Source organism: Haemaphysalis longicornis, unplaced genomic scaffold (genome assembly GCF_048455015.1).
Source record: "Haemaphysalis longicornis isolate Haplotype H1 unplaced genomic scaffold, Haemaphysalis longicornis Haplotype H1 scaffold_8, whole genome shotgun sequence".
In the NCBI taxonomy this organism is placed as follows: domain Eukaryota; kingdom Metazoa; phylum Arthropoda; class Arachnida; order Ixodida; family Ixodidae; genus Haemaphysalis; species Haemaphysalis longicornis.
The window spans coordinates 63,891,550-63,903,932 of NW_027526445.1; positions in this window are offsets into that span (position 1 = coordinate 63,891,550).

Below are 12,383 nucleotides of genomic sequence, written 5' to 3' on the forward strand. Positions count from 1 at the left end.
CCACGTCGTCAGCGCTGTGGGAGTCCGGCCTGACCCAGCGAAAACTTTAGATATAGTCAACTTCCCAATAGCGAAAATCAAGAAGGGCTGGCGAAGATTTGTAGGACTGCGTGCATACTACCTGCGCAACATCGCAAGCTTTCGTGGATTGCAGAGCCACTCACGCGCTTGACGAAGGATAGCCCCCTTTTCGCTGGGAAAGCGCCCTAGAGGAAGCATTAAGCGAGCTGCACCAACGCCAGCAAATCCAACCTGTGCTCGCTCATTTCGATAAAAATGCCGCTACATAAATGCATACGGACGTTAGTGATATCGGCTCGGGGGCCATCCTCGTGCAAAACCAAAGCGGTGGCGAAAACGTAATCGTCTATGCCAGCCGTGGTCTGACAAAGGAAGGAAAAAACAACAACTCAGACTCTGATGAAGATTTTCTGGCTCATTATATGGGCCATTACCAAATTTCACCCATACGTGTACAGAAGACCGTAGAAGGTTGTGAGAGACCACCATGAGGTATGTTGGCTCGCCAATGTTAAGACCCCTCTTTGCCGTCTCGGTTGGTGGAGCCTCCGCCTGCAAGAATTCAGCTCTACAATAGTCATGAATCCGGCAGAAAACACACCAACGCCGACTGCCTGCCTCGCACCCCGTGGATCCAGCAAGATAAGATTCCGACGAAGGCGGCGCATTCTTAGGAGTCGTGACGGAAAGCGACCTAGGCGCCCCGTTGCGTCCCTACCCCGAGGGCCGCGTCATTATCGACTATCTCGAGGGTCGCAACGTCAGCGGGCCAAAGGCCTTCAAAAGCAAATTACCTGCATTCAGCTTCAAAAACCCGTCCTCGTACAAAAAATTTCAACCATGGAACCAGAGAATATTTTCTTCTTGTCGTCCCCGCAAGCCTTCGTGACGATATTTTGGAAGCGTGCCACGACGACCCGTATTTAGGACAGCTCGGAATAACACGCACAATAGGAAAGGTAAGGCGAAGTACTATGGCCCTCCTTAAAACCGATATGTCCTACTAAGTCCACAGCTGCTGTGACTCCCAGCGACAAAAAAATGCCGCCGACGAGACCTGCGAGACTTCTACAGCTGATTGGCGTCCCATCGAGGTCCCTTCAACACATTTGAATGGATCCCGTGGGCCCACGACCAAAGTAACGGTCCGAGAACAATTGGATTGTCTTAGTGGCAGACTACACTACGCGCTATGCAGAGACCGCCGCTCTTCCGAGGGGGGTTGCACATGAAGTTCCGAAGTTCTTCATAAGCCAAGGTGTTCTGGGACATGGAGCCCATGAAGTCCTAATTACGGACGGCGGAACGGCCTTTACTGCGGAGCCCATGCAAGGAATCTTACGCTACAGGAACACGGATCACCGAAGAATGACAGCGTACCACCGCAAATGAATCGACTAACAGAACGTCTGAAAAAAAACGATTGTGGATATGCTATCTATGTACGTTGACGTTGAACATAAGACTTCGGACAAAGTCCTTCAGTATATCCAGTTAGCGTACAATGTGGCTATGCAGGAAAGTACGCAGATGACACCTTTCGAGCTTTTCTATGGAAGACGGGCGACTACGATGCTTGACTCTATGCTTCCACACGTAGAAGACGAGGACCCCAACTCCGACCTCTAGGGATACCTTCAGATTGCGGAGGAGGCCCTCCAGCCCGCTCGAGTTCACACAAACGGCCGGCTGCTGGTGCATTCCGGACGCTACAACGGCCGACGCCGGGAAGCCGAGTACAGTCCAGGGGATCGTGTGTGGGTTTGAACTTCCATTCGACGACATGGACTGAGTGAGAAGCTTCTGCGACGCTTCTCTGGACCCTACCAGATCCTATGACGTGTTGGCTAACTTACCTATGAAGTCATCCCCGATGGTGAATCCGGCACATCACGACAACGCACACGACCTGATGTCGTCCACTTGGTTCCCCTGAAGCCTTACTGGGAATGACGACGGGCTTTTTTGGTGTTTGTTTGGACTGTCGTTTATTTAGGCATCGGGTAGATGCACCCTTAAAAGGGGAGTAATGCCGCGAAACATGGATTGGGTTAGTTTATGTTTTGTTCTTAGTGCCCGGCCACCTCTAGCTGCGTTATCTATGTCCCAAGCGAGGCTCATATTTGATTCGTTATTTTTATGCCGCGCTAGTTATTTCATCCTGATGCGGATAGCGTTTGGCCCCAAAGAATCTAGCCTGGAATATTCTGCGTTGATCTACTATGTACTGAATGGAAATCGATGGTTTGAGAAACACTTGCGCAGAAAGATAAAAGCCTGGAGAGCAGACGCCGCGGTATACGACTCGCCGACGCTCATTTGCGGACAACACTTTGTTGACGGCTTCTTCACCAAATATGTATTCATTGAGTTGTTAGGAAACAACAATTTCGCTCCAAAAAGCCTGTTTTTCTCCAGGACACCTGCGCGCTCTTTAGCTTCGTGACACTATGACGCGCTCGAAGTCGCTGCCATATCTTCATCCAGACACAACTTCCGCAGAGAATTTGGTTCAAATTGCCAGAGCAGCTAGCCCTTCATGTGACGGCAATGCGAAGCATGCGGTGTTCAATGGGGCCTTTCCCCTGCCAAGTCAACCCTTCACGTTTAAACATCAACACTTAAAACCATCGAACATGGTAGAGTAAAGCAAAAGCAATAAAAAACAGACATCCAAAGGATGGCTGCTGTAAAGAAGAGGTAGAAATTGTTTTCACTACTTGCATTGCTTGTGCGCGGGAAAAGAAGCAATTTCCCGGGCTCCTCGCAACCATTGCGAACAGGGGAGGAGAGGAAGTATAAGTGCTACCTGTGAGTTCGTTCTGTGGATTCAAGTGTGCTTCGATCCAGATTGACGGCGGCTGATAAGCCCACTCTTGTAACCGAAATGACTGCCTAAAATATTGAAGGCACGTTATCGTCTACGACAACTGTCGGCTATCCACCACGCAGCAGTCACAATGCCGGCGCTGTTTCTGTGGGCAAGGGTGACAAACCCCATTACTGCAAGCCTTCAAATAGTGCGGTTGGGACCTTGATGTAGGTTGTTTGTTTATACTAGGCTTGATTTCACCACCAGGGTGCCACGCCGAAAACGCGCACCTTGCATGGGCTCCGGCTTCTTAGACCGTTCTTGGCTGTCCAAGGTCACGTAAAACGCCTAAATAGGTATCAGTGGCTTCCCACCACCATGCCCGTCACGTTGATAACACTCACGTCGGCCACGGTCCATATATTCGGCCAAAATTACAAGCGGAAGAAGTGAACCCACCGGCGGCCACCGCTAGGCCTACTGCCACTGCTGCCGCCGCCGCGCCGGTTCTACTGGCGCTGAACCAACATCCAGCTGCCACCATGCATCCGGCGCAGATCAACACCGCACCTGCCACCACGCACACGGCTACCGAAACCAGGATAGAGTTCGACACTCTCAGCGGACGCGCAATCCAACCGCCAGGCTCCTGGAAGCAGATTCTACGGGACCACCGAAACCTCAAAAAAGAAGCAGCACCGCCCACATCCCCGTTTCCTGTTTTAACAAACAAGGCAAGTAAAATCCCGGAGCACGTTTTTAACACCTATGTAACGATTCAACAGCAAGCATTGCAAACTCTAATTGTCGCGAGAATACCCGACGAAAAGTGCGCCATGGCACTATCTGAAGTTAATACGAGCTCTGTGCAGCAGCCTGGGAACTGCTACCCAACCTAAAGGCACCTCCAGATACGGTCCTTAGAGTGATTCATGGATTGGACCAGGGCACCACGATAAAACATTTACCCTACATTCTCCTATCCAATGGACTCCGTATTGTGCGTGCACGAATGTTGGGCGCCTCCACCTCTGCCGTCGTAACTTTTGAAGGACCACATGCACCTTTCAACATCTAGGCCTACGGTCTCTTGTCGACAAATTGTGCAGTGGTGTTCTCTGTGTGGTGAACTTGGACACAGGCAGGACGTTTGTCCTAACGCTGATGCGCCTGTATGCGCCCAGGTCCAAAAACCAAAAACCCCACACCTGATCAGTGCTCCCCTAATTGCCAACTCTGCGGCCTAGATAACCCCACGGCGAGCAAGGACTGCCGCAGAAAACTGCGCCCTCCGCCTCCACCTGTCCAGGTCCGGGAACAAGCCTCCGCCAAGCAGCAGACCTTCCATAACCCGCCGCATCGTCAAACCCAGTCGATGCCTTAACCACAGAACGTTAATCGCCCAGCCAAACCCCGGGTGAGCTGGTCAGCTGTTGTCATCTCACAGCCCACCGCTCTAGACCAATTACCCGCACTAGACCAGACACCCCAACCAACCCCCTACCTGCGTTACCGATACCCTCATCCACAACCTCGAAGAAGAAAACGCGCGCCTACGCCAACAGCTGGAAGATACGGAATAGCGCCGTGCCACCTTGGAACAACGCATTCAGGAGCTACAAACTAAAATTGAACTTTTGACTTTACCTCGCCAAGAATTCACATCACCACCCTCTGCACCGAAAGCACCCATACCCACAATTGCGGCACACATACAAGGCCCCTCCCTTCCCTCTTCGGATGTAGGACCCATAGAAACACTTATACGTGAAATGGGCAACCAGTTTTGGTGCCCTGGAAGAACGCGTAGGCGTCATAAAAGAAACGGAACAAAAGGGCCATAAAAAGCCCAAACAGCACACCGCTGCCCCAGACCCCAACAGCGCAACCCCTAACCTTCCATTCGACGAAGACGCCTTCTAATCCACCTATGCACGACTCAACGCCTCCGGCCTCGCTACTTGTATGGCAATGGAACTGTCGATCGTACCGAAGCAAGCAAGCCTCACTCCTTCCACTTACACAGCTAAATTCACATGACAGCATTGCCCTACAAGAAACTGACACCAACCACGTGGCATTACGAGGATACACAGCATATACCATAGACCCAAATCCAGAACGGCCATCCTAGTTCAAACTTCCCAAACGGCACAGGCACATACTCTTCCCACCAAATTAGACTACACATTCATCGAACTTCTGCCCCGCAGGGACTCTCATATCAGCCTTTACATTCTAAATATATTGCCGCGAACCATACATTGGGTTTGTTTATTTGTGTTTTACTTTTACCGCCCGGCTGCGCCGGTCTGTGTTATATCTGCGCCAAGGAAAGCGCGTGTTCCATTCTTTCTTTCTGTGCCACATGTGTTATCTGTCGTGATAGGGAGAGCATTCCGATCTAACGTGAACAGCCCAGAATAATCTTCTTGGATCTACTATGTTCTCGATGTGAATCGACGTTTCGAGAACCACGCGCGCCGAAAGATAAAAAGCCTGCAGTGCGGACGCCGGGGCATTCGATTCTGCGACTCTCGCCGACGCACGTACGTCACTTTGTTGACCGCTGCTTCGCCGCCTCTGTATTCTTTTCAGTTGTTAGGGGAGCACAAGTTCGCTCCAATAAACTTGTTTCTTTTCCAAACAACTGCGTGGTCCTTGGCTTCGTGACATCTGGTGGAGGTGCGGGGTACGCACCCTTCATGCCCACTACAACCTCTGGAAGCCGCCAAGCCAGTCCAACAAGAGCCAGCCTCCGCGTGCAAGATTTACCACCCGAGGTCGGTCTACTACCGGAGAAAGCGAAGAAGAAAGACGTCGCAACCAGCACCATGCCCAACCAAGCCAATCCTCCCGTCGTTCTGCAGCAGCCACGGGAACCGCCACCATTCCGAGGAGCCCCCGCAGAAGACCCAGAAGCATGGTTGGAGAAACTGGAGCGCGTGCGGAAATTCAACAGGTGGGACGACGCAGAAACGTTCCGGCATGTTTTCTTTTACTTGGAAGATTCGGCTCGCACTTGGTTCGAGAACCACGAGAGCTCCTTGACAAACTGGGCTCAGTTCAAAAGCGAATTCACTAAGACCTTCACTACCGTCGTGCGGAAAGAAAGAGCCGCCCTTTTGTTGGAAACGCGCACGCAACACCCCAATGAAGGAGTCGTGATCTTCGTTGAGGAGATGAAGCAGCTATTTCGCCGCGCGGACCCCGCAATGACGGAAGAAAAGAAGTTGCGCTTCTTAATGCGCGGAGTGAAGGAGGAACTGTTTGCTGCACTTGTCCGAAATCCGCCCAAAACCGTCGCTGAATTTGTGACCGAAGCCAGCACCATTGAGAAAGCCCTCGAAATGCGTGCTAAGCAGTATGACCGCAACTTTGTTGGCGCGGCCAATGCGAACGACTTTGGCAGCACGCGGATCCCGGCCGACAGCCTACGCGAGACTATCCGCGCAATAGTGAGAGAGGAGCTGCGGAAACTTCTCCCAACACCGCTGCAGCCCCAAGTCACTTCCCTCACCGACGTGATTAGAGAAGAAGTGCAAGAAGCGTTGGGAACTTCTACGCCATCCGAGGTACCCCGAGAGCCACAAGCTATGACATACTCCGCGGCTGTTCGTCGACCCCGCCCTGCACCAACACGCCGTCAAGAGGCCCCGCCGTACCGCCGCCCACTGTCACCCGCCCGGCCCCCGGTATCCCGAAACCAGACGCCGAGGAAGACGGACGTATGGCGAACTCCCGATAACCGTCCTCTGTGCCACCACTGCAGAGAGGCCGACCACATCTACCGTCGCTGCCCATACATGAGACTCGGACTGCGTGCTTTCTCCGTCGAAGCACCACGCCCCCGACCCGGCCAGCGCCCTACTGAGATCGACAAATACCTGTCCAACAGGAACCGAGGACCTGCCCGCTTCAACCGCTCGCCGTCGCCCTACCGGTACCAGTCGCCAAACCGCCACAACACTGCTGACTTCTCACGTGGAAGGTCCCCCAGCCCACGCGGGGGAAACTAAAAGCAGCAACTTCTGGAGGTGAAGTTGCAGAACGGCGAAAAAACGAAAACCCTCCAACGACGCATGGCCGCACCGAACACCGTACCTGCATCCCAACGACTCGATCTAACCCGGACGTGACTCCCGAACCGGCAACGACACGACGCGACGCTTACCCGAAACGACAGAGCCTGCCGCTGGGAAGATGACGAGAATGACGACGCATGGTGCCCGCCCGTCAACACGCACAAGCCGAGATACAACGCCTCGACGCACCAGAAACTCCAGGAAAGCGGCGTCCGACGTCCAGCTGTCCATCGACGGCTTTGACGTAGTCGCCCTCATCGACACGGGAGCCGACTACTCGGTAATGAGCGGCTCATTTGCGTCGAAGCTGAAGAAAGTTACGACAACATGGGACGGTCCGCATATACGCACAGCAGGAGGCCATCTCGTAACGCCAAGTGGAACGTGCACATCACGCGTCACCATAGGCGGCACCACGTACCCTGCTGAGTTCGTTATTTTGCCTAACTGCTCCCGCGACGTAATTCTCGGAATGGACTTTTTGACGGACAACGGCGCAATAATTGATCTGCAGACCAAGTCGATAACTTTTTCCTCCGATTACTCCACAACGCCGCCGCCGAACCCCGATCACCGTGCTGCTGTCAGTATCGCCGACGATCACATCACCCTGCCACCCCGCGCAAGCTTGATGATCGCCGTCTACTGTGAGGATGCTGCTTCTGACATCGACGCTATCGTAGAGAGTGATCGAAGGTTGCTTCTCGACCGCGGTGTCTCCGTCGCAAGAGGGATTGCGCACTTTAGGCAACGCCAATCTCACGTTTTGGTCACTAATTTCACCGAAGAGTACCAGCATTTAAACAAGGGAGCTGCAATTGCGTTCCTCGAAAAAACACAAGAAGCAAGTGACGTGATCGCGGTCGCCGACTTTGAACGCACACCCGATGACACCTTCAAGCTTCCGCAGCCCTTCGACGTAAATCCGGCGCTACCGCAAGAACAACGGAACAAATTATTGGCTTTGCTGCGTCGCTATAGCGAATGTTTTTCGTCGAGCGCAAACCTACGTCAGACCCCTCTAGCGAAACACCGAATAATAATCAAAGATGGAGCCCGACCTACCCGACAGTCACCGTACCGCGTCTCTTCACACGAACGGGAAGCCATCCGGACTCAAGTCGACGACATGCTCAGCGACGACATTACACAGCCATCGAAAAGCCCCTGGGCTGCGCCCGTCGTACTCGTAAAGAAAAAAAAGACGGCACATTAAGGTTTTGCGTTGACTACCGGCGACTGAACAAAATCACGAAAAAGGACGTGTACCCCCTCCCCCGAATCGACGACGCCCTCGACCACCTCTGCCACGCGAAGTACTTCTCATCGATGGACCTGGAGACTGGCTACTGGCAAATTGAAGTGGACGAGAGAGACCGAGAGAAGACTGCATTTATAACCCCAGACGGCTTATACGAGTTCAAGGTGATGCCGTTTGGGCTGTGCACAGCACCAGCGAGGTTTCAAAGAGTCATGGACACTGTGCTAGCTGGCCTTAAGTGGCACACCTGCCTCGTATACCTCGACGACGTAGTGGTATTCGCCCGGACTTTCGACGAACACCTTGCAAGTTTGGAGTCTGTACTCGTGGCCATTCGTACGTCGGGGTTGACGCTGAAGCCTGAAAAGTGCCGTTTCGCATACGGGGAACTCAAGTTCTTGGGCCACGTCGTCAACGCCGCGGGAGTCCTACCTGACCCGGCAAAAACTTCAGCCATTGCGAACTTACCAAGGCCCAAAGACAAGAAGGGCGTGCGAAGATTTCTCGGGCTGTGTGCATACTACCGGCGCTTCGTCGCAAACTTCGCAAGCATTGCAGAGCCACTCACGCGCTTGACGAAAGATAGCACCCCTTTCAGCTGGGAAAACGACCAAGAAAAAGCATTCTGCGAGCTGCAAAAACACCTGCAAAGCCTTCCCGTGCTCGCTCATTTCGACGAAAATGCCGAAACGGAAATGCACACGGACGCCAGTGATATAGGCTTGGGTGCCGTCCTTGTCCAAAAGCAAAGCGGCTGCGAAAGGGTACTCGCCTATGCCAGTCGTGGTCTGTCGAAGGAGGAGAAAAACTATTCTGCCTCTGAGAAAGAGTGCCTGGCTATTATATGGGCGATTTCAAAATTTCGCCCATACGTGTACGGAAGGCCATTCAAGCTTGTAACAGACCACCATGCGCTGTGTTGGCTCGCCAATTTGAAGGACCCCTCTGGCCGTCTTGGGCGGTGGAGCTTGCGCCTGCAGGAGTTCGATGTTGCAGTCGTTTATAAATCCGGCAGGAAACACTCCGACGCCGACTGCCTGTTCCGCGCCCCCGTCGACCCACCACCACAAGACTCTGATGAAGACAGCGCGTTCTTCGGGATCGTATCGGAGAGCGACCTAGCCGCCCAGCAGCGTGCCGACCCCGACTTACGCGTCATAATGGAGTATCTCGAGGGATGCAACGTTGCCGTTCCTAGGACCTTAAAACGCAGCTTACCAGCATTCAGCCTGAGAAACTCCGTCCTCGTGAAGAATTCAGCCCCGGAACAAGAGCGAATTACCTTCTCGTCAACCCCGCGGACCTTCTGGACGAAATTTTGGAAGCGTGCCACGACGACCCGTCTTCCGGACATCTGGGCAAAGCTCGCACTATTGGAAAAATCAAGGCGAGGTACTACTGGCCCGGCATTACCTCTGACGTCACCCACTACGTCCGGAGCTGCCGTGACTGCCAGCGACGAAAAACGCCGCCGACAAGACCCGCCGGACTTCTGCAACCGATCGCCGTCCCATCGAGACCATTTCAACAGATTGGAATGGACCTTTTAGGCCCGTTCCCTACGTCACGATCACAGAACAAGTGGATTGTCGTAGCGACAGACTACATGACGCGCTACGCACAGACCGCCGCTCTTCCGAGGGGGACTGCACAAGAAGTGGCGAAGTTCTTTATAAGCCAAGTTGTGCTGCGACATGGAGCCTCGGAAGTCCTAATCCCAGACCGCGGAACGGCATTTACTGCGGAGCTGATGCAAGGAGTATTACGCTACAGCAACACGGATCACCGAAGAACGACGGCGTACCACCCCCAAACGAACGGACTAACAGAACGTCTGAACAAGACAATCGCAGATATGCTCTCAATGTACGTTGACGTTGAACATAACACTTGGGACGAAGTGCTCCCGTATGTCACGTTTGCGTACAACACGGGTATCCAGGAGACGACGCAGCTGGCGCCGTTCGAGCTTGTCTATGGTAGAAGGCCGACTACGATGCTCGACGCCATGCTTCCGCACGTAGAAGACGACGACCTCAACGCCGACGTCCACGGATATCTTCAACGTGCGGAGGAGGCCCGCCAGCTCGCTCGAGTTCGTATAACAGACCAGCAGCTGGTGGATGCGGGCCGCTACAACCTCCGACGCCGAGATGCCGAGTACCAACCAGGGAATCGTGTGTGGGTTTGGACTCCCATTCGACGACGCGGACTCAGTGAAAAGCTCCTGCGACGGTACTTCGGACCGTACCAGATTCTAAGACGTGTTGGGCAATTAGCCTACGAAGTGATCCCCGATGGTGATTCCGGAACATCACGACGACGCAAGCGGCCCGAAGTCGTCCACGTGGTTCGCTTAAAGCCTTTCTATGGACGATAACGAATTTTATTTTTATTTTCGGACTGTCGCTTATGTTAGCATCGGGTCGATGCACTCTTAGAGGGGGGTAATGCCGCGAACCATACATTGGGTTTGTTTATTTGTGTTTTACTTTTAACGCACGGCTGCGCCGGTCTGTGTGCGCCAAGGAAAGCGTGTGTTCCATTCTTTCTTTCTGTGCCGCATGTGTTATCTGTCGTGATAGCGAGAGCATTTCGATCTAACGTGAACAGCCCAGAATAATCTTCTTGGATCTACTATGTTCTCGATGTGAATCGACGTTTCGAGAACCACGCGCGCCGAAAGATCAAAAGCCTGCAGTGCGGACGCCGGGGCATTCGATTCTGCGACGCTCGCCGACGCACATACGTCACTTTGTTGACCGCTGCTTCGCCGCCTCTGTATTCTTTTCAGTTGTTAGGGGAGCTCAAGTTCGCTCCAATAAACTTGTTTCTTTTCCAAACAACTGCGTCGTCCTTGGCTTCGTGACAATACACAACTCATCCACCTCATCCCTCTCTGGAATTGACCGACTACTAAAACACTTACGCCAACGCACCAAAGGACATAAACTCGCTTACCTCGGTGACTTAAATGATCCGCACACAGCTTGCGGTTATCTAGGAAATAACCCGAAAGGAACTCGGCTTCGAATACCTACGGCACCCCCACCCGCATCAGCAACCGTGTTTCAAGAGGCACCTCCCCGGACCTCACGTTCCCCTATACATCAAAGATGCCATGTGGTCCTGCCTGGATGAAACCTCAGGCAGCGATCACTTCATCATTAAACTTCAAATACCACACCAAAAAACAATCAGCAGCGAATTGCCACGGCCCGACTAATTGACTGGAAAAAACTTCGTGAAATCTCCCCAACCGATCAGATCGACGATATAGAAGACTAAAGCGCACAGCTCCTCACAGAAGCCTCAAAACTCACTAAAGAGTTAGCGCGAACTAAAGATAACCAAGCTGCTGGTGCTTACCTGCTTTACATCTGGGAAACGAACTCGTTCAACGATGGAAAAAACGCAAAACAAACCGTAAGCTGCAATTCGCATCGCCAAACTCATGGTGGAAGCTAAAATTACGCTGGTCAATTAAGTCAACAAAACTGGTCGGAGTTTTGCAATAAACTTCAAAAGATATCTGGGGACCCGTCGCACCTGGCATCTTCTCCGCTCCCTCATTGGAACAAATCAGTTGAAATCGACGGTGGCGCATCAACTACGTAGACTTATACACAACCATCCAGGCACTCGGCAAGACCTCATACCAGAACTAGAGAAACCCCTCAAAGCAACATCGGCAAACAAAAAGCAAGTTATCCCACCATAAACAGGTAGTCCCAATCTAGAGTTGGATGAACCTTTCTCAATAGCCGAAATGGAAGCCGCAGTGGTTAACCTCACAAGAAACACCACCGCGGGAAAAAAAAAATTCCTAAGAAACTACTTCGCAACCTCGACTCAATATCCCTTGAGACCCTACTACAGTACATCAACAATCAATGGACATCTGCCTCCCTACCACCACAATAGAAATATGCCGAAATAACCCTCATTCTTACACCGGGAAAAGCTCTGAATACAAAATATTACTACCCATCTCATTAACCTCATGTGTTCGAAAACTCCTAAAACACATGGTCCACAACCGACTTTAACCCCACATAGAGGACAACGCTTGCTTTCCGAATACGATATATAGATTTCGCTCACATCTCTCACCCAAAGATGTTCTACTTCAACTGAAAAGATATAATTGACAAACTTACAAATCACCACAACTTCCTGGGTCATGGATCTAGACATCAAGGGA